Source organism: Marmota flaviventris, chromosome 8 (genome assembly GCF_047511675.1).
Source record: "Marmota flaviventris isolate mMarFla1 chromosome 8, mMarFla1.hap1, whole genome shotgun sequence".
NCBI lineage: Eukaryota > Metazoa > Chordata > Mammalia > Rodentia > Sciuridae > Marmota > Marmota flaviventris.
Window position 1 is genome coordinate 132,823,748 of NC_092505.1, and position 23,467 is coordinate 132,847,214.

At 34.4% G+C, this 23,467-nt stretch overlaps 1 protein-coding gene and 1 pseudogene across 1 annotated transcript in view; one reads left to right on the top strand and one right to left on the bottom strand.

Annotated features, from left to right (window-relative positions):
* Positions 1–23,467, bottom strand: part of Dock3 (dedicator of cytokinesis 3) — a 589,868-nt gene that overhangs the window by 384,119 nt on the left and 182,282 nt on the right. The gene's annotated exons all lie outside the window — the stretch shown is intronic.
* Positions 12,226–12,978, top strand: LOC114091505 (small ribosomal subunit protein eS6-like; annotated as a pseudogene).

Consider the following 23,467-nt stretch of genomic DNA (forward strand, 5'->3'; position numbering starts at 1 on the left):
CTGTTAAGAAACCATGAGCAGAACATCCAAGAAATATGGGATAACATCAAGAGACCAAACTTAAGAGTCATTGGGATACAGGAAGGTATAGAGGTCCAAACCAAAGGAATGAGCAATCTATTCAATGAAATAATACGAGAAAACTTCCCAGACTTGAAGAATGAGACAGAATCCCAAATCCTAGAAGCTTACAGGACACAAAATGTGCAAAATCATAAGAGATCCACACCTAGACACATTATAATGAAGATGCCCAACATACAGAATAAGGAGAGAATTTTAAAAGCTACAAGAGAAAGGAAGCAGATTACATTCAGGGGTAAACCAATCAGGATAACAGCTGATCTTTCAACACAGACTCTGAAAGCTAGAAGATCCTGGAATAACATATTTCAAACACTGAAAGAAAATGGGTTCCAACCAAGAATCGTGTATCCAGCGAAATTAAGCTTCAGGATGGAAGATGAAATTAAAACCTTCCACGATAAACAAAAGTTAAAAGAATTTGCAGCTAGAAAACCATCTCTTCAAAACATCCTCAGCAAAACATTACAGGAAGAGGAAATGGAAAATAACAATGAAAACCAACAGTGGGAGGTAGGAGAGTAAAGGGGGGAAAATAATCAAAGAGGAAAACAAACCATGTTTAGTAAAATAAATAAACAAATATGGCTGGAAGAACAACCCATATCTCAATAATAACCCTAAATGTTAATGGCTTAAACTCACCAATTAAGAGACACAGGCTAGTAGAATGGATCACAAAACAAGACCCAACAATATGCTGCCTACAGGAGACGCATTTGATAGGAAAAGACATACATAGACTGAAGGTGAAAGGTTGGGAAAAATCAAATCACTCATATGGACTTCGGAAACAAGCAGGAGTGTCCATACTCATATCAAATAAAATAGATTTCAAGCCAAAGTTAATCAAAAGGGATAAAGAGGGACACTACATACTGCTCAAGGGAACCATACACCAACAAGACATAATAATCATAAATATATATGCCCCAAACAATGATGCAGCTATGTTCATCAAACAAACTCTTCTCAAGTTCAAGAGTCTAATAGACCACCATACAATAATCATGGGAGACTTCAACACACCTCTTTCACCACTGGACAGATCTTCCAAACAAAAGTTGAACAAGGAAACTATAGAACTCAATAACACATTTAATAACCTAGACTTAATTGACATATACAGAATATACCACCCAACATCAAGCAGTTACACTTTTTTCTCAGCAGCACATGGATCCTTCTCAAAAATAGATCATATATTATGTCACAGGGCAACTCTTAGACAATATAAAGGAGTAGAGATAATACCATGCATCTTATCTGATCATAATGGAATGAAACTGAAAATCAACGATAAAAGAAGGAAGGAAAAGTCATGCATCACTTGGAGAATGAACAATAGGTTACTGAATGATCAATGGGTTATAGAAGACATCAAGGAGGAAATGAAATAATTCTTAGAGATAAATGAAAACACAGACACAACATATCGGAATCTATGGGACACATTGAAAGCAGTTCTAAGAGGAAAATTCATTGCGTGGAGTTCATTCCTTAAAAAAAGAAAAAAACCAACAAATAAATGATCTCATACTTCATCTCAAAATCCTAGAAAAAGAAGAGCAAAACAACAGCAAAAGAAGTAGAAGGCAAGAAATAATGAAAATCAGAGCTGAAATTAATGAAATCGAACAAAAGAAACAATTGAAAAAATTGACAAAACTAAAAGTTGGTTCTTTGAAAAAATAAATAAAATCGACAGACCCTTAGTAATGCTAACGAAGAGAAGAAGAGAAAGAACACAAATTACTAGCATACGGGATGAAAAAGGCAATATCACAACAGACACTTCAGAAATACAGAAGATAATCAGAAATTATTTTGAATCCTTATACTCCAATAAATTAGAAGACAGTGAAGGCATCAATAAATTTCTTAAGTCATATGATCTGCCCAGATTGAGTCAGGAGGATATAGACAACCTAAACAGACCAATATCAATTGAGGAAATAGAAGAAACCATCAAAAGACTACCAACTAAGAAAAGCCCAGGACCATCCGGATGGGTATATAGCAGAGTTTTACAAAACCTTTAAAGAGGAACTAATACCAATACTTTTCAAGCTATTTCAGGAAATAGAAAAACAGGGAGAACTTCCAAATTCATTCTACGAGGCCAACATCACCCTGATTCCTAAACCAGACAAAGACACTTCAGAGAAAGAAAACTACAGACCAATATCTTTAATGAACCTAGATGCAAAAATCCTCAATAAAATTCTGGCGAATCGGATACAAAAACATATCAAAAAAAATGTGCACCATGATCAAGTAGGATTCATCCCTGGGATACAAGGTTGGTTCAATATACGGAAATCAATAAATGTTATTCACCACATCAACAGACTTAAAAATAAGAACCATATGATCATCTCGATAGATGCAGAAAAAGCATTCGACAATGTACAGCATCCCTTTATGTTCAAAACTCTAGAAAAACTAGGGATAACAGGAACATACCTCAATATTGTAAAAGCAATCCTTGCTAAGCCTCAGGCTAGCATCATTGTGAATGGAGAAAAATTGAAGGCATTCCCTCTAAAATCTCGAACAAGACAGGGATGCCCTCTCTCACCACTTCTGTTCAACATAGTTCTCGAAACAGTGGCCAGAGCAATTAGACAGACGAAAGAAATTAAAGGCATCAAAATAGGAAAAGAAGAACTTAAATTATCACTATTTGCAGTTGACATGATTCTATACCTAGCAGACCCAAAAGGGTCTACAAAGAAACTATTAGAGCTAATAAATGAATTCAGCAAAGTGGCAGGATATAAAATCAACACGCATAAATCAAAGGCATTCCTGTATATCAGCGACAAATCCTCTGAAATGGAAATGAGGAAAACCACTCCATTCACAATATCCTCAAAAAAAATAAAATACTTGGGAATCAACCTAACAAAAGAGGTGAAAGATTTATACAATGAAAACTACAGAACCCTAAAGAGAGAAATAGAAGAAGATCTTAGAAGATGGAAAAATATACCCTGTTCATGGATAGGCAGAACTAACATCATCAAAATGGCGATATTACCAAAAGTTCTCTATGGTTTAATGCAATGCTAATCAAAATCCCAACGGCATTTCTTGTAGAAACAGAGAAAGCAATCATGAAATTCATATGGAAAAATAAAAGACCCAGAATAGCAAAAACAATGCTAAGCAGGAAGTGTGAATCAGGCGGTATAGCGATACCAGACTTCAAACTATACTACAGAGCAATAGTAACAAAAAGAGCATGGTACCGGTACCAAAACAGGTGGCTGTACCAATGGTACACAATAGAGGACACAGAAACCAATCCACAAAACTACAACTACCTTATACTTGATAAAGGGGCTAAAAGCATGCAATGGAGGAAGGATAGCATCTTCAACAAATGGTGCTGGGAAAACTGGAAATCCATATGCAACAAAATGAAACTGAATCCCTTTCTCTCACCATGCACAAAAGTTAACTCAAAATGGATCAAGGAGCTTGATATAAAATCAGAGACACGGCGTCTGATAGAAGAAAAAGTTGGCTACGATCTACATATTGTGGGGTCGGGCTCCAAATTCCTCAATAGGACACCCATAGCACAAAAGTTAATAACTAGAATCAACAAATGGGACTTACTCAAACTAAAAAGTTTTTTCTCAGCAAAAGAAGCAATAAGAGAGGTAAATAGGGAGCCTACATCCTGGGAACAAATCTTTACTCCTCACACTTCAGATAGAGCCCTAATATCCAGAGTATACAAAGAACTCAAAAAAATTACACAATAAGATAACAAGTAACCCAATCAACAAATGGGCCAAGGACCTGAACAGACACTTCTCAGAGGAGGACATACAATCAATCAACAAGTACATGAAAAAATGCTCACCATCTCTAGCAGTCAGAGAAATGCAAATCAAAACCACCCTAAGATACCATCTCACTCCAGTAAGATTTGGCAGCCATTATGAAGTCAAACAACAACAAGTGCTGGCGAGGATGTGGGGAAAAGGGTACACTTATACATTGCTGGTGGGACTGCAAATTGGTGCAACCAATTTGGAAAGCAGTATGGAGATTTCTTGGAAAGCTGGGAATGGAACCACCATTTGACCCAGCTATTCCCTAAAGACCTAAAAAGAGCATGCTACAGGGACACTGCTACATCGATGTTCATAGCAGCACAATTCACAATAGCAAGACTGTGGAACCAACCTAGATGCCCTTCAATAGACGAATGTATAAAAAAAATGTGGCACTTATACACAATGGAGTATTACTCTGCATTAAAAAATGACAAAATCATAGAATTTGCAGGGAAATGGATGGCATTAGAGCAGATTATGCTAAGTGAAGCTAGCCAATCCCTAAAAAACAAATGCCAAATGTCTTCTTTGATATAAGGAGAGTAACTAAGAACAGAGTAGGGATGAAGAGCAGGAGAAGAAGATTAACATTAAACAGGGATGAGAGGTGGGAGGGAAAGGGAGTGTGAAGGGAAATTGCATGGAAATGGAAGGAGACCCTCAGGGTTATACAAAATTACATACAAGAGAAAGTGAGGGGAAAGGGAAAATAATACAAGGGGGAGAAATGAATGACAGTAGAGGGAGTAGAGAGAGAAGAGGGGAGGGGAGGGGGGATAGTGGAGGATAGGAAAGGCAGCAGAATACAACAGACACTAGTATGGCAATATGTAAATCAATGGATGTGTAACTGATGTGATTCTGCAATCTGTATACGGGGTAAAAATGGGAGTTCACAACCCACTTGAATCAAAGTGTGAAATATGATATATCAAGAACTATGTAATGTTTTGAACAACCAACAATAAAAATTAAAAAAAAAAAGAAAAGAAAAAAAATAAAGAGGAGGAGAAGTCTCACACAAGCTATAATATGAAGGAATCCTAAAGATATTTGTAAGTGAAATAAGGTTGTAAAAAAAAAAAGAATAAATTATTCCATTCATATGAAATACTCAGACAAATTCATAGAGACAAAAAGTAAAATGGTGGTTTCCAGGGTCTCTGGGGAAAGATAAAACAGGAATTTGGAATTTCAGTTTAGCAAGATGGAGAAAATGTCTGTGGATGGATGATGAAAAAGGTTACATAATACTGTAAATATTCTTATGCCACTGAACTACACACTTAAAAATGGTTAAAATGATAAATTTTATTTTTTTCATAATTTGCCATGAATTTTTAGTGAATAAACGATAGGTAGATATATACTTTTGCTTTTGTATCAGAATTCAAATGTGTGTAGAAAGTACATGTGGAAGATAAGTAGTCAAAGAAACAGACTGTGCAAATTAACAATTTGTTGCCACTGAGATCCAGATTCTTCGCTTACTCTGCAAAAATCAATATAGGAAAGGTGAAATTAAATAGTGATATAATAGCCAAATTAACTTTAACATAAAATCTCTTTCATTCTTCCCAAATATTCCAGGAAGAATCTAAATATGAATTAATGTAGTTAGATTTTTATAGGAAATAAATACCTCAGTTGGGAGTTATACACATGCATTTTACATTCAATGTACTGGATTTTCAAGTCATTAAAAATAGAAGTTTCTAATAATTCAGGAAATAACCATTTCCTATGTCTATGAAAAGAGCTCTCAATTGGCAGGCCAGTGTCCTAATGAGGATGGCTACATAACTAGACATGAACAGGGTAAAGGGACTATTTATTTATAATAGTCTTCTAAGGTTCTCTTAAAAGTCAGGAAGAACAAATTCTGTGTCCAATATAAGAATATTATTTTAACGTAGAGACGTTTTCTTCTCCATTTATTTGGTTGTTAAAGATTTAGTAGATCAACCAGGTACTCATTTATAGACTATTATGGAAGTCAAATGCCAAAAGTAGAACTTTTCAAATTGGATTTTATAATCAGCATACTATAGGGATGCAGCCACATCAATGATTGTATAGCAGCACAATTCACAACAGCCATGCTATGGAACCAATATAGGTATCCTTTTAAAAGATGAGTGGATAAGTAAAATGTGTTTTAGTCAGATTTTTCGCTGTCTGACAAGAACAAAAAGACTCAACAAGAACAATTTTGGTAAAGAGAAATTTTATTTGGTTTAGAGTTTTAGAGGTCCCAGTTCACAGAGAACCAACTCCATTGCTTTGAGCCTGAGGTAAGGTAGAACATCATAATGGAAGCATGTAGCATAGAAAACCAGCCCAGGACATAGTAAACAGGACATAGAGAGAGTGTTCCACTCACAAGGGACAAAATATATACCCAAAGGCATGCCCCCAATGACCCACTTCTTCCATTCACACCCTATATTAAGGCTCTTATAACCCAATCCATTTTATCTCTAAACTATCTTGCATTGTCTCCCATATGAGCTTTTAGAGGACACCGTATGTCTAAACCATAATATTCCTCTCCTGACTCCCAAAAGCTCATGCTTATCTCACAATGCAAAAATACATATAATTTATTTCCAAGAGTCCCCAGAGTAACAACATTGCTCAAATGTCCACGTCCAGAGTTTCCTCTATGACTCAAGGCAAGCTCTCAGCATAAGACCCAGTAAAAATTGAAATACAGTTGTATAAATCCAACACATAAAAGCACAGAGTAAATATTTCCATGTGAAGAAATAAGGGCACAGAAAAAAAAAGAGGGAACCAAAGAAAGACCAAAATCCACCTAGGCAAATGAGTCCTGTAGTTCCATATCCAGCATCTGTAGTACTTGTGTTACTCTGCCCTGCTCTTGTGGGTTGCAGCCCACATGGCCTCTCTTGGCTTGTTTTTGCCCAATTCCTGCAGATTTCCTCAGCAGATGTTCCATGGTAGTGGTACTTCTTAATCTTGGGGTCTCCACTACATCTTTGCCTTCTTATTTCTCCACATATCATGGCCCTCTGAAAGGTTGCCTGCAGGGACTCAACCCTACTGCATTTTGCTTGGCCTCCCAGACCTTCCTTTGAAATATAGTGGAAGCCTCCATGATCCCCTAACTGTAGCATCCTGCTTTCCTCCAGAACCAGCACCACATGACTGACACCAAGGCCAGCTGTCATTTCGAGTACTAGCCAAGGGATCATGGATACAGCAGCCTCTAAGAGCACAGGTGGCTGAATGGTGAAACAACTTCACAGGACCCACTGTTCAAGAAGGGTGCCACCATGGTCTCTTCTCAGGGGAATTTTTACTTTTACATTCCTGAGAAACATGTGGTCTTGCCAACTCTTGAGATGCCCTTAAGCCATCTTTCCTAACATCTCTAGGTAAAGTATTTAATATCTCTTTAGTGATTGTAAAGTTTGGGTTTTTTTTATTTTTATTTTTGGTACTCAGGAGCACTCAACCACTGAGCCACATCCCCAGCCCTATTTTGTATTTTTATTTAGAGACAGGTTCTGAGTTGCTTAGTGTCTTACTAGGCTGGCTTTGAACTCAAGATCCTCCTGTATCAGCCTCCCAATCTGCTAAAGTCTTTAATAACTACAATTTCTTTTGTCCCAGTTTTACTCCCATTTTTCTGGCCCAACTCCAAGTTTTTCAAATCTTTCCACTTTGCTTTTTTCTCCTGATGATCACAGTAAAAGCTGCCAGCAATTTGGTTAAAAGCTACCAGTAATATCCATGCCATCTCCTGAATGCTAAGCTACCTAGAAATTTCTTGTACCAGATTAAGATGTCCGTAACCTTTAAAATCAGCAAAGTCTGAGGACACGGGCAAAATAAGACAACTTTTTAGCCAGAAAATAATATGAATGGTCTCTAGTCCCATTTACAATAGAGTCTTCTTCCTCCTCTGAAACCTGAAAGCCCAGTCTTTACTGTCCACAATACTACAAGCATTCTGCTCTTCTGAACTCCCACCCATTAAGTTTCAGTTAAAATAATCTACGCTTTTCCAGCTTGAATCTCTAAACTTTAAAGAATTTCTCTCACTAACGCCAAAAAGCTCCAAAAGCTTCTGAACCACATGGTTCAGAAGAATCCCACTTCTTAATATCAATTTCTATATTAATCATAGTTTGCACTGCTATGATCCAAAGTACTAACAAGAACCATTTTAGAGGAGGAAAAGTTTGGCTCACAGTTTCATAGGTCTCAGTCTATAGACAGCTAACTCCATTGTTTTGGGCCTGAGGTGAGGCAGAATACCATGCAGAAAGCATGAGGAAAAGGAAAGTATCTCAGGACATGGCGAACAGGAAAAAGAGAGAGAGAGAGAGAGAGAGAGAGAGAGAGAGAGAGAGATTGAGATTGATTCCCCTTACCAAGGACAAAGGCAATCAGACAAAACACTTGACATTTAATTTTCCGGGTCAGGCTTATTTCACTTAGACTGCTAGTTAAATTTGGTAAGTCCCTAACCTTTTTCAGCAACACCCTACTTGTCTATAGTTACCATCCAGTTAATCCCTACCAGCAGATTAATGCACTGATTAGGTTAGGACTCTTATAACCAAGTCATTATACCTCTACACTTTCTTGCATTGTCTCTCACATGAACTTTTGGAGGATATCTTATATCTAAATCATAACACTCAGCCATAAAGAATGAAATTATGACATTTTTCCAGTAAATGGATAGAACTGCAGACTAGCAGTCTAAGTGAAATAAGCCAGCCCAGAAAGTTAAAGGTCAAATGTTTTCTCTGATATGCAGAAGCTAGTCCAACATGAGGAGGAGGAAGAGGTGGAAGAGGAGGAGAAGGATGGATGGATATGTACACTTTCCTGTGTATATATATGAATATACCACAGTGAATCTCACCATTATGTATATCCATAAGACATTAATTTTTTTAAAAAGAAGACTATAAGTAAATAGTAGTAAGATCACTAGAAGGAAGAAAACAGGAGGAGAGAGGAGAGGAGAGAAAGGGGGAAGTACTTGAGACTAAATTAGAGCAAATTATATTCCATGCTTTTATGTTATAATGAATCCTAAAGTTAAAAGAACCAATAAAAATTCTATTTTTTTTCCAAAACAAACTCCCCCCAAATGAAATATCTTGCTTAATTCCAAATGAGGAAACAACAAATATGTATTAACTCTAAAAAGACTTTCTGAAATTTTTAGTTAGGCATCAGGAAGTCAGAGAAACATTTTAGGAACGGTGGCATCTACTGAGGGAAATAATTCCCATAAAAGTAATTAACACAAATCTTAAAATCACCTATGTTTTAATCAACTACTAGCATTTCCTGTGTGCCAATTACTCTGTTAAAATTTTTTATATATTGCTATTTATTGCCATTTACCTTCAAAACAACCAAAGATCCTGCTTCTTATCTCAAAAGTTTATATATGAGGAAGCTAAGACTCACAAAGTGTTTATATGTGTTGCACTAAGCCACAAAACTAGAAATTCAGGAATTTGGAATTAAAGGCCAATTGTCTAATGTTAAAGCCATGTATTTTTCATTTTCTATAAATTATTATATCCATATAAATGGTATTATGCCTTATAATTATGGCTTCACATAAGGCTGAATGGCTGAATCTTCTACGTGGAAATTGGGACTGGAAAGAATGAAGAAGCTGGGCATTTGGGGAAACATTATCCAACTCACTATGTAAGAATAAATTGGTAAAAAGAGACATTAAACAAGAAAATAAATGTGATTTTCAGAAGCAAATCTGTAAAAACCAGGCCCTTCTTTAGGAGATATTTTAAGAAAAGCAGACATCTGCCTTGTTGGAAATTTTCTTTTCTGTGAATAAAAATAATACAGTTTAACTCTCGGTTTAGTCATTTGGTCAAGAATTAATAAGGCCAATTTTCTTGTGTGAAAACTGGAACTGAAAGGAATGAAAATTCTGGCCATTTCAGGGAAGCAGCATCGAATTCATTATGTAGGAATTTTAGTAAGTAGAGACACTCTTTTAACCTTCTCTAAGCATTGCTGAATTCCAGTGCATTTTAAATCCATACCTTTGGAACATTTCATACCTGAAAAAAATCACTTTCAGCTTCTATTATGTAAAAACATTTCCCAGGAAATTGGAAAGTATTATATCAACCCTTTTTAATATGCTGCTATCATACTTCAGAGTGAGAGAGTAAGCTTCAGAGCTGGTTGCATCTCATTGAAAGAATGTCCTTTGTGTATAATTTTTTCTTCCAACTCTCTGCACACAAATATAGAATGATATGCAACTCTACTGGGGATGCCTCTGAGACAAATTCCTCCATCAATCCATCACTCATGATGAAAATATTAAATGCGCTGTTTAAAGTGTGCTTAAAAGAAGTCTAATAACTCAGACGAAACTATATTGACTCAAAAGGATGCCATTATGATACTTCATTCCTTCAGAATGTTGGAAATGAAAATTGTCATATAATAACCTCGGGTCATAATGGAATCCAGTGGTAAGGAAACTGAAATTGTTTATGTTATGGCATCATGGGGCTAGTGAGATCCTAAATACCAATTTGTTTGTCTTATTTTGGCATTGTATAATCTCCTAGAGTATTCATGAACTGTGTTCTCTTTTAAGAATGTTTCAAATTGGTGCTAAAATTCTGAATAACTATTAAAGAACTGACAATACAAATAAAGGAAAAGCTCTAACAGCAAATTGGGCAAAAGCATAAATTTTTAAGTAAATCTTTTAAGTTCGCTGTTATATTAATGTAGATTATCAGGACCAAATATTTGCCTGTGGATCAATATTTCAAAACAGATGGTTCTCCTAACTGGGCTTAAAGAAAAGCCATAATACAATCATAAAGAATTCAGATGGGAGTGCAATGAAGAGGAGTCATCTTAAAACTGGTTTCATTATCTATACTTTCAGTATGGGAGATGAGAAACACCTGTATTTTTATATCTCTAAGACCCTACAGTCACTCCCCCCCCCCCACATTGGGCTATGGAACTAAAACAGTGTTTGTGACACAGACCCACAAAAGGAGGTGAGGTCTGCCAATCTATTTAGCAAAGAGAAGCAGAGGAAGCTCACATATAAAACAGGCAGTTTGGGCTTTGTGAAAGTCAGCAAGTCCAGCTTTATGTGGATTCACAAAGGGGCTGAGGCTGGGAATGCCAGGGCTAGATGATGTAGAAAGCTTGGTGTCCACCGCTTTCTACTCCATGCAGACTCAGGGGAAGGGGGAATTCATTCCTCTCACACCCAGGGGCATTCAGTGAGGATTCACCACCACTGTGGCAAAAGAGATCCCCTGTACTTTCCAGCAGACTCAGATGCTGCCCCTTAGGGAGTCAGTTTAAGAAAAGATCCCTTCTCTAGGCTTTCTCTGTAGATCAAAACACTTGCCTTTTTGTCTCCAAGACATAAGTGACACCTTCCCATCCTGCCACCAGGTCAGTTGATACCTGAACCCAGAGTCATGGAGAAAGACTGTGGCATGAATTGTTAGGATGTGGATGACAGGAGGCACAGTTTGCTGGTATACAGAGCAAAGGAATGCAAAGGATGCTTCCCTTTGAGACTGAAATTAGGCAGGGCTGGGGCTGTAGCTCAGTGGCAGAGGACTTGCCTTGAATATGTGAGGCACTGGATTCGATCCTCAGCACCACAAAAATAAATAAATAAAATAAAAATAAATTGAAATTAGCAGTTTGAGCTTTGTGAGGAGATAGACCCCCTGAGTGTGATTTCCAACTGGAGCTAGGTACTGGGTACCAAGGTTGGACATAGTGAAAAGTTTCAAGTTGGAATTCCCCAACCCATCACAGATTCTGCCTGTCAGCCACTCCTCCCACACTCAGAAGTAATTGGAGGATTCACTATCACAGCAAGCAACACTTGATATGCCCCTGAGAAAACAGATTAAAGTTCTCAGGAACTGGGATGTGGTGCAATACAGGGTCCTCCATGGGGAGGGTTGGTGGGCGTCTCCTTCTATAGCTATACACCCCATCTCAAGAATAAAATAACAGCTTTCGAAGATAAATTTACCCCTGCAGTAGACAACTTTCCCTCATAAATTTGCTGGTTGATGAAGAGGAGAGTGGACCTAAGCATACACACTTCTGTAACAAGTATGGTCTGTTTGCTCTGTTGCTGAGAAGAAACAAAGGCAATTGTATTTGCAACTCACACAGCCCTCTAATAGCTGGTCAACTCTAAAATTAGAAACCTGGGAAAGTGTCTCCATTTAAATTATGTTAGCTGGTAGGCGATCCGCTGCTCCAAGATGAAGCTGAATATCTCCTTCCCAGACACTGGCTGTCAGAAACTCATTGAAATGGACAATGAAGGCAAACTTCGTACTTTTTGAGAAGCATATGACCACAGAAGTTGCTGCAGATGCTCTGGGTGAAGAATGGAAGGGTTATGTGGCCTGAATCAGTGGCAGGAACGACAAACAAGGTTTCCCCATGAAGCAGGGTGTCTTGACACATGGCCATGTTCACCTACTACTGAGTAAGGGGCTCTCCTGTTATAGACCCAGGCAAACTGGAGAGAGAAAGCGCAAATCTGTTTGAGGTTGCATTGTGGATGCCAATCTGAGCGTTTTCAACTTGGTTATTGTAAAAAAAAAAAGGAGAGAAGGATATTCCTGGACTTACTGATACTACTGTACCTGGTAGACTGGGACCTAAAGAGCTAGCAGAATCCGCAAACTTTTTAATCTAAGGAAGATGATGTCCACCAATATGTTGTCAGAAAACCCTTAAACAAGGAAGGTAAAAACCCAGGACCAAAGCACCAAAGATTCAGCATCTTGTTACTCCACATGTCCTGCAACACAAGCGCGGGTGTATTGCTCTGAAGAAACAGCGTACTATGAAGAATAAGGAAGAAGCTGCAGAATATGCCAAACTTTTGGTCAAGAGAATGAAAAAAGCCAAAGAAAAACGCCAGGAACAGATCGCCAAGAGATGCAGGTTGTCTTCTCTGAGAACTTCTACTTCTGAGTCCAGTCAAAAATAAGAATTTTTATCAGTAACAAATAAATAAAATCAGACCTTCTAAATAAGTAAATAAATAAATAAAGTTAGCAAGGAAAAATCTTATGTCTTTCTTTAGTTTGTTCTTGCTTTTGCTTTTTTTGTAATTTGTTTTGTTTTCCCTTATGATTTGTTTTTTTGTATTTTTATTTAATTTTACATATTTTATTGAATTTTTCTTGGTATCTCCTTTCTTTCTTCTCATTGTATTTCCTTCCCCTCTCTTTCGTCGTTCTTTCTCTCTACATTTTCTCTTTTTATTGTAGTGTGAACTGATAAATGTAATCAATAAGAGTGTAAATTATAGGTTATAGATTAATAAAAAATATAGATTATAGGTAAAAACCTAGGAAGATCATATAAAATGTTTTTATTAATGTTGACATATGGTTTGCTCTTAAGTTACCACTGTATAAGATTTTGGTAAGTGAGATAAGACAACTATAAAGCAAGAACTCATAGGTAGGCCTAAGACTTCATTTTGCTGCCTTCTATTAAAAAAAAAAAAAGTTACAAGAGATGTTTCTGAGAAACTGAAATTAAAGCTATTTTCTTATAATATATTGTTTTCTGTACTTTGTACCCTACACAATGTACTCAACCCAGGATATGGTGGTCTTGGTGACCCAAGACTTTGAAGTAGATTCTCACCTCCACTAACTATCTGCTCAAACTCAGGATACAGTTGTCTAACACCTGCTCAAACCTAAGATGTGATTGTCTGAGTTGCTGTGCTAATTGCTCTCTTAGCTTCTATGATTGGCTTGCTTACATGGTGCTAAGGAAAGTCCCTGAGCTGTGGTTTTCATCCTTAAATACTCAAGACACAGGCCAGGAATTTGCTGTTCTCCCATAGAGCTTCAGGCTCTACAGGTGGGTGACAGTCCCTGGCCAGGTAAATAAAGCTCTCTTTGATTTGAATTCAGACTTAAGAGTATTTTCTGAAGTGGCTCCTCGTGACATTTTATTTCTTTCTCCATACTTTATGTACACAAACACACACACACACTCACACACTTACCATTAATTATTCTATCCTTAATGCCTAATTTTTCAGGTTATTTCTATATTGTTATACTCCCTTATCTTTGTTTAATGGGGTTGTAGAGATCATATAAAATGTTTTTATTAATGTTGATATATGGTTTGCTCTTAAGTTACCACTGTTAATGGTGGTTATTCTCTAGGTTATTCTCTACTCTCAAAGAGGTGCTGGTGATAGAACATGCACTTTGGCCAGTTGAGTGGAACAGATATAGCCCAAGCTCAGAATACACTGGAAAGAGAAATCTGCTCACTAAAAAGATCCTCACAAAATAGAAGAGAAATAAATCCTAAAGAGATACATGAATCTCAACATACAAACACAAGAAACATGAGAAAACAAGTCAACGAGATACTTCTAAAATTTCGTAACTCGGAAAAACTGAATCCATAGATAATAAAGCGCATAAAATGCTGGACAAAGAATTCTAATGACTGTTATGTGAACTCAGAACACATAAAAAACTGAATGAAATAAGGAAGGCAATACAGGATATAATTGAAATTTTTCAATAAAGACAGATTTTGGAAAAAAAAAAACACCAAAAAGAAACTTTGGAAATGAAACTGAAATAAGTTAAATAAAAAAAACTCAGTTGAAAGTCTCACCAATAGACTACATAAAGCAGAAGGCAGAATTTCAGGCTTTGATGACAAGGTGAAAGAACCAGAACATAAGATCTAAGAAAGGAAAAATGAATAAACAAGAATTCTGGGACAACATTGAAAGACCTAACTTAAGACTCATAGGTATTGAAAAAGGAGTAGCAATATAGACTAATGATACAGAATACCTACTCAATACAATAACAGCAGAAAAATTCCCAAATTTTGGGAATTACAGACATTAGACATAGGTTGTATTTAGAATCCCAAACAGACATGACGAGGAAAAAAAAATATCTCTACAACATATAAAATGTCAAAACACAGAGCAAGGAAACATTTTAAAAGCTACAAGACAAAAATGCCAAATCACTTAGTAAAGGCAGTACCCTCAGAATAACAGCAGATTTCTCAGAAAACTTATAAAGGTCAGGGAGAGCATGGAATATGTATTTCAAGCACAGGGGAAAAAAAAAAACTGTCATTAGTGTATCCAGTAAATTTAACCTTTAAAATAAAAAAGAAATAAAAACCTTGTAAGATAAGCACAAATTAAACTAATTAATGACCATTAAGAAAGCATAGAAGATACTTAAAGGAATCCTCCACCTAGACAAGGAAGATAAACATAATCAAATGAGCACAGGAAGGAAAATAAATTCTCAATAGAAGAACAAATAAACAAATGAGAATTAGAAATAAAGAAACCATTTGAAAATGACAGAAATTAGTACTTACCTTTTAATAATATTCTTGAATTTAAATGACATTAATTTGTCAAAGATAAAATGGCAGATAACATGAAAAAACAAGACCCAACTGTTTACTGTCTGCAAGAAATACACTTCACTGACCCAAAAAAAAAAAAAAAGAACATGCACAGGATGAAAATGGAAAATGCTATTCTATGAAATGCAATCTGAATGCAAGCAAAAATGGCTATTCTCATACCTGAAAAAGACTTCAATCCAAAATTAGAAGAGACAAAGAAGGTCACCACATATTAGTAAACAATCCACCAAGAAGATGTAACATTTGTAAATACTTATGTCTCATATGTCAATACAAAATTTCATAAAACAAATACCACCTGGCATAAAGGGTCAGATAGGTTCCAATTAAATAATAGAAGGTGATTTCAATACACACTCTCACTAATAGAAATTTTGGGGTTTTTTAAATATATGGAAATTTATTGCTGACAACTTCTAACTACTGCTTTTGTAGCATACTGTAAGTTTTGGTATGTTGTATTTCCGATTTCATCTGTTTCAAGAAATGTTTTTATTTCTCTTTTGATTTCATCAATAACCCACTGTTCATTCAAAAGTGTGCTGTTCATTCTCCATGTATTTATATAATTTCTGTTGTTGTTGACTTCTAGCTTTATTCCATTGTGATCATAAAAGACACAGATTATGATTTTGGTTTTCTGAATTTGTTAAAATTTGTTTTGTGGCCTAATATTTGGTTCTTTCTAGAGAAAGTTACATGTGCTGATTTTTTAAAAAAATGAACAAAAAAAAACCCTGTCTTCTGCAGCTGTTTAATAGTATGCTGTGTAAATGTTGAATTTCATTTGAGCTACACCATAGTTTGATGTTTCTTTGTTGAATATTTTGCTGGATCATCTGTCCACTAATGAAAGTGGAATACTGAAGTCATCCAGTATTATGACATTGCAGTCTGTCTACCCCTTTAATTATAATAGGGTTTGTTTTATTAAACAGGGTACTCAACAGTAGGTGCATATGGATTTACTATATCATATTTTTGTTGAATTGATCCCCTGATCATTATAATGTGAACATCTTTGTTTCTTCTTACAGTTTTTGTCTTAAAATATATTTTGTCAGAATATAGCTATTACTACTCACTTTAGGTTTCGATTTGCTTGGAATACCATTTTCCATTCTTTCACTTTCAGTTTCTCTACATGTTTTCTAATAATGTGAATTTCTTCTAGGCAGCATATTGTGGGGTTTTGTTTTTTAATCCATTCAGTTAGTCTGTATGTTTTAACTGGATAATTTAGTCCATTTACATTTATCCTTATTATTTATAGGGAAATGGTTCCTGTTGTTTAAAAATTTTTCTTCTAATTGTTTTTAATATTTTTTATTCTTTTTTCTCTTTTGTTCATCTTTGTGGTTTAATGTTGCACTGTACTGATGTTTAATTATTTTCTATTTCCATTTTTTTTTCTCTTCAAAAAGGGATTTGACCATTCACATGCTTTTAGGATAACAGTTTTCCTTTTCTTTTTTTGCTTCTGGATGTAGAACTCCCTTAAGCAACTTTTGTAAGGCCAGTACTGCTGTCATGAATTCCCTCTGTTTCTGCTAGTCTTGGAAGGTCTTTGTTTCTTCTTTTCTGAAGGACATTCTTACAGGATATAGTATTCTTGGTTTCCCTGAGTTATTTAATGATGTCAGTGTAACCTTGATAACAAAATTTGACAAAGGTCATTGGATAAATTGGAGTTATAAATCAATCTTACTCTGGGATATGGGCAAAAACTGGAATTAATATTAACCAACAGTGAAATGGATAAATTAGAATTAACAGCACAGCAATAACAGAGTGGACAAATATAATCATTACAATGAAATATTACATGATCACAAAAGTGAGCAACCACTCAATCTGGCAACATGAGTAAATTTGTAAAAATTACTGAAAAAAATTATTAAAAATTTTTTTCCAAAAATAAAAGTTAAAAATCTATAGACAGACTAATATAAATATATCTAGATGATAATTTTATCTCTAAAACATACAAATGTATAGAATTTAGGACTACATATAGTTTCAGACACAGAGGAAGTAAATTAACACAAAATTCATAACAGTCATTAAGTCTGTGTGTGGCAAGAAGGGATTTTGGAACCATCTTTAAGATGAAAAGAAGGACTGTTTTTGTTATCATTATTATTTAACTGTACATATGAAATATATATTAACTTGTTTATGTGTAATAAAATAATAAATGTAAATAATGTAAAACAATAAATGTGATAAATGCAAAACAAGGAAAATGAGTGCTCATTCAGAAGGAAATACATCAAATTTGTTTTCAACCAGATAAAGGTACACAAATGAGCAACAGGACAATTCATGATCTCCCAAAGGTAGAATAAAAACAATTAAACTCAAAATTTATACCAATAATATGAATATTTAATATTTTAAATGTGATATACAAATATTCTAAGGAAAAGAGTCCCCTCACCCAAACTGTATCCAGTTGTGTCCTAATTGATGGCATTAACTGAATAAATTGAAATGTTAATTAATAGAGCTGATCAATTCACACATCCATCCTGTTTGCTTAAAAGCTATATTTCTCAAAATAGAGTATTTTGATGGGGTCTTAAAGAGTTATAACCTTTTTTGAGGCTTGATCTACACACCAATCTATCACATTCTGAGTACAATTCAGAGTTTTGCAAAATGTATATGCTGTATAACTGTCATCAAAAAGACACAACATTTTCCTTACTCTTCAAAAGTTTTTGCCTATTTATAGTCAGTTCCCAGATCTACTTCTGGTCCCAGAAAACCATTGATTTTTTTTCATAAATATACTTTTTCTTGTTCAAGAATGTATTAATTTTGAGTCATAAAATATGAACTCTTTGTGTCTGATTTATTTAGAACATTTTTAAGATCCATCAATCTTGTTGCATCTATCAGTGGTTAATTTCATTACTGTTTATTATTTTTTTATACAGATACAGCAAAATTTGATTATTCTTCTATTCATGGATATCTGAGCTATTTCCAGATTGGGCTTTTATGCAGAAAGCCACAAACAGTTGTATAAATTTCTATATCAATAAATGTTTTCATATTCCTGAGGTAAATACCTTGGGTAATTGCATATTTAATTGTGAAAGAATGCCAGTGTTCTAAAATGGTTGCACTATTTTACTTTCTCATTAGTAACAGGAAAGTTCCATCTGCTGTACATCATTATCTATACTTGATACTGTCTTTAATTTGCATTTCCCTGATAATTATTAATGCTGATTATATTTTCAATAGCTATTCATTTCTTTGTCTGTGATTGTCTATTCAAATCCTTTGCCGTTCTTTGTTGGGTTATCTTATTACTGAGTTTTAAAAGTTCTTTTTCTTGATGTGACTCCTTTGTCAAGATATAAGTAAATTAAGTATTGTCTCCTACTCTGGGCTTATTTTTCTTTTCATACTATGTTCCAAAGAAAGAAAGTTTTTCATTTTGATGGAGTTCCAACTTTTATTTTTATGTTACTTTTATTTTTATGGTTTCTAATGACCTTAGAAATCTAGCCTGTCCCTAGGTGTTTAGATTTTTCTGTCAGATTTTTATCATTAAATTTTATGTTTGGTTCATTTTTTCCTTCATATATAATATCCACTATTCTCATTTATTAAAAAGGCTTCCCTTTTCCCAAAAAATGCCTCGTCACCTTGTGAAAAATTAATTAACTTTATCTGAATTGTTTCTATTCTGTTCTACTGATTTATATCCCTAACCTTTTATCAATACTACACTGTCTTCATTAGTACATATATACATTATAGTAAATCTTGATATCATATCCAAAGATATCCAACTTTGTTTTTCAGAAAGTATGCACTGAATATTCTAGTCATTTAAATGTATTTTAGGGGTTGGGGTTGTGGCTAAGTGGTAGAGCGCTTGCCTAGACTTGTGAGGGAGAAACTGGGTTCAATCCTTAGCACCACATAAAAATAAAATAAAGGTTATTGTGACCACCAACAACTAAAACAAATATTAAAAAAGATTTTAAAAATACGTTTTAGGATACATTTAATAATTTCTACTCAAAAAATGTTAAAGTTCTGATTGGTATTAAGTTAACACTGTATATCAAGTTTGGAGAGAAGTGACATCTTAACAATATTTGAGTTTTCCATTCTGTTAACATGTTATCTCTCCCCATTTATTTGGATGTTCTTTAATTTCTTTTTTTTATAGCTTTTAGTGAACAGATATTTGCATTTTTCAATAAATTGACCTAATGTTAGTCACGAATGCTATACTAAGATAATGTATCTTGCATGAAGGTGGTAAGTGGAAGTAGTTTATAAACTCAGAATAGGTTGTGATCATGCTTAAAATGAATAATAATACTAATTCTGGAAAACAAATTCCTTTCCTAGCTACATTAATGACTGGCCTCAATTTTATTTTGGCAAAAGGAAAAAGATAACATGTTTGTGATTTCTAATGAGCTTTCAGCTTTGAAAAGTATTTGGAGCATAAATATCTATTTAAAATTATACAATCTAGTTTTAAAATTTTTTTTTAGTTGTAGATGGACATATACCTTTATTTTATTTGTTTATTCACATGTGGTGCTGAGGATCAAACCCAGGGCCTCACATGTGTAAGGCAAGCACTCTACCACTGAACCACAACCCCAGTCCCACAATCTAGTTTAGACAGGAATACATAATAATGTCACCATTTTCCACAACTGATAGTTCTCAGGTAATTTTTTTCCTGTCAAAATAAAATTACTGATTAGGGAGGTTATTTTTTTCTATTTGTTCAACTTAGTTGTACATGACAGCAGAATGCATTTCAAAGCATCATACACAAATGGAGCGCAACATTTCAACTCTCTGGTTGTACACAATGTAGAGTTGTGCCATTCATGCAATCATATATGAACCTAAGAGTAATGATGTCTATCTCATCCCACCATCTATCAGGAGATTATTGTATTAACCACTTTAGAAGGATGGGGTTTTTTCTATCCTGGTTCAAATGTGCATGTACGTATTTTACATGTATCAGTGTGTGTTTATTGTGTGTACACATACATGCATATTTTCTTATCCAAACACCCCATTATACAAATGAAATCCACTTCATTATGTCTATTTATTTCTATATACAGAGAAACTTAAGTGATGAAACTACTATCACTCTATTATTAGGAAATAGATGCCAAACATGTATACACACAGAAATATAATGTATATCAAAAACAGGACGGTGCAATTAATATCTATAGACTACTTGAATTATATATTATTTCATTTTAAGACCTCTTTGAAGTGGGCTTATAATACCTAGTCATAGCACAAAAAAAAACTAAGATCTAATACCAAGCCTTTAACATTGAAGATGGCAGACTTGGATTCAAGTTCAAGTCCAAAGCTCTTTTCTATTCCACAAAAACTACATTAGAATTTAATCAATATGGCCAGGTGCAATAGTGTATGCCTGTAATCCCAGTAGCTTGGGAGGTTAAGGCAGAAGGATCACAGCTCAAAGCCAGCCTCATCAATTTAGCAAGTCCCTAAGCAACTTAGCAAGACCCTGTCTCAAAAAATAAAAAGGTTTGAGAGTATACCCCCCAAAAGAATCTAATAAATGCTTGCTAACAATGTGATAAGCATGAAACATAGCAAATTAAGTAGCATAATCCTTTTTAAGTTCTTGTAGACACTACTTAATGACAATATTGGTAGTATTATTTCATATTATCATTTGTTGTGCTTATTTTATAAGTGAAAGTACCATTTTATTTTTCCTAACCATTAAAACAATAAATATTTACAACTGAAAAATTTGAAAATAGAAGAAATTAATGCTCAGGTAATTGCCACTAATATTTTGGTACATATTCCTCATCTATTTCCAAACATATTTTCAGAATACAGATAAGATCATACTTTACATATTATTTGTACATACACCTTCACTTTATTGCATAACATTGAAATTTTTAATGGCTTTTTACATGAAAACACTAAGTCATCAATCTTAAATGGACCATAATTGGAACAATTAGTAAACTTATTTTTGCTACTGAAATTATGCTGCAATGGACATACTTATGGAATAGACTCACCCCATACTATATTTACATCCTCTTAAAATTCTCAGGATTAGAATTACTAGAATCTGAAAAATTTTTAAGGTTTTTTTTCCAATTGTGCTAACAAAACTTGATATCCAGCAGCAAAGAATGAAGGTATCCATCAATGGATTTCGATAGCAGAAGATAATTTCCATTTTATCTGTTAATTAAAAGGAAAATTATTATCTCATTGAATTCATTTACATCTCTTTTGATCATTAGTTAAGAGTGGTCATTTCCCTAGTCTAGTATTTGAAAATGGCTTATTTTTGTTTTTACTGATTATGTATTGGGGTCTTCACTGGTTTTCTTACTAATTTTTATACATTCTTTCTATAGAAAGAAATCCATCTTTATAGTCATAAACTTAAGACTTATTTCTCATACTTTACCATTTATCATTTATTTATATTTTCCTTGTGTTTTCAAAGTCAGACAAATTAGTATTGAGAGGCTATTGGCTAGATTCATTCTGGTTAAACATTAGTACTTCTTCTTGCTGATAGCCAGGTAATTAACTGCCTCTTAGTAAACTTAGATTAGGAAACAACTATGAGGTTTGGAATTAAGTAGGGAAAACAAAGGGAGAACTGTTGAGTTTCCTGCCTAATTTTAGTAATATAACAGATTCTTCTATTCCCGTAGAAAGACAAATTTGAATATGACTTTTGTTTATTTGGATTAAGTCTTATAGTAACGCATTTAAACTGTGCCTGCTTGGTAGTTTTTTGTATTCTGTCCCATGAAGTTTGAAAACCTGCTTAAGAGTTATGACTTTTTACTAGAATTAAACACTAGAATGAATTCACATTTTAAAATCTAGTTGGCTATGTATCTGACCTCCCATGTGCATAACAGAATGAAAACAATCATTTGACATTTGTCATGTAAACAGTAGGCTAAAACTAACAAGCAACACTGCTGTTGAAATGAAAAAAAAAAAAGCAACAAGATCTTATTCATAAAACTGAAAAATATCTAGACATATTAGCAATTTCAAACTTCTTTTAGCTGGCTTGATGGCACTTGCCTATAATCCCAATGAATCAGGAGGCTGAGGCAACAGGATCACAAGTTTGAAGTCAGACTTGGCTAATGATATATCAAAATTTATAAAAGGGCTGGGGATAGAGCTCAGTGGTAGTATGTCCCTGGGCTTAATCCCCAAGACCACATACATACAAAAAAATTCTGAGAAAAAGTATAAAAATTATTGTTTGAAACCATCTTCTTTTCAATTATCTCCCCTTTCATGTCCACCCCCACCCCCACCATGTCTGGAAAAACAAGTGTATCAGGTGTGAATGCACACCTAGAAGATTTTTCAAAGGTTAAATTTTCAAAACTATTACATCAAATAACAGCTCTGATTTATTCAAAACATTTTTTATTGTTATCTACTCTAACAGAAGATATCATGTTGGTACCATTTTAACTTTTATGCACATATATTTATCCTCACAAATGCATATCAAATTGTGAAAAAAATGTAAAGGAAAGCTTAGGTGAATCTACTGATTATTAACAATACAATACCTTTATCACTTTTCTATGTTTTACCTAAAATTCATTGTTCCATATAAATAAAATATTATATGGGCTGGTGAATCCCAATATTTCTTAAACAGATTTAGCAAAGGAAGTTCATTAGAGCTTTATATGGAAACAAGAGTCATCATCACTATGGTGTTCTTGTAGGTGATTCCTCATTATTCATTTTCCTCTTTTTCCATAGTAATAGAAACCATGATATTTGGCTAATATATGGTCATTTGGAATAAAGACCAGTTCTCAGCCTGTTTAATATAGAGATTCCTTTGTGATTTCAATTTTAACCAATATGCAGTAAGCAGGGAATGTTTTCCACAACTTTTATGAGGTATTCTTTTTTTTTTTAAAGGCAGATTCCTTTTTTTTCTTTCTTTCTTTCATTCTACA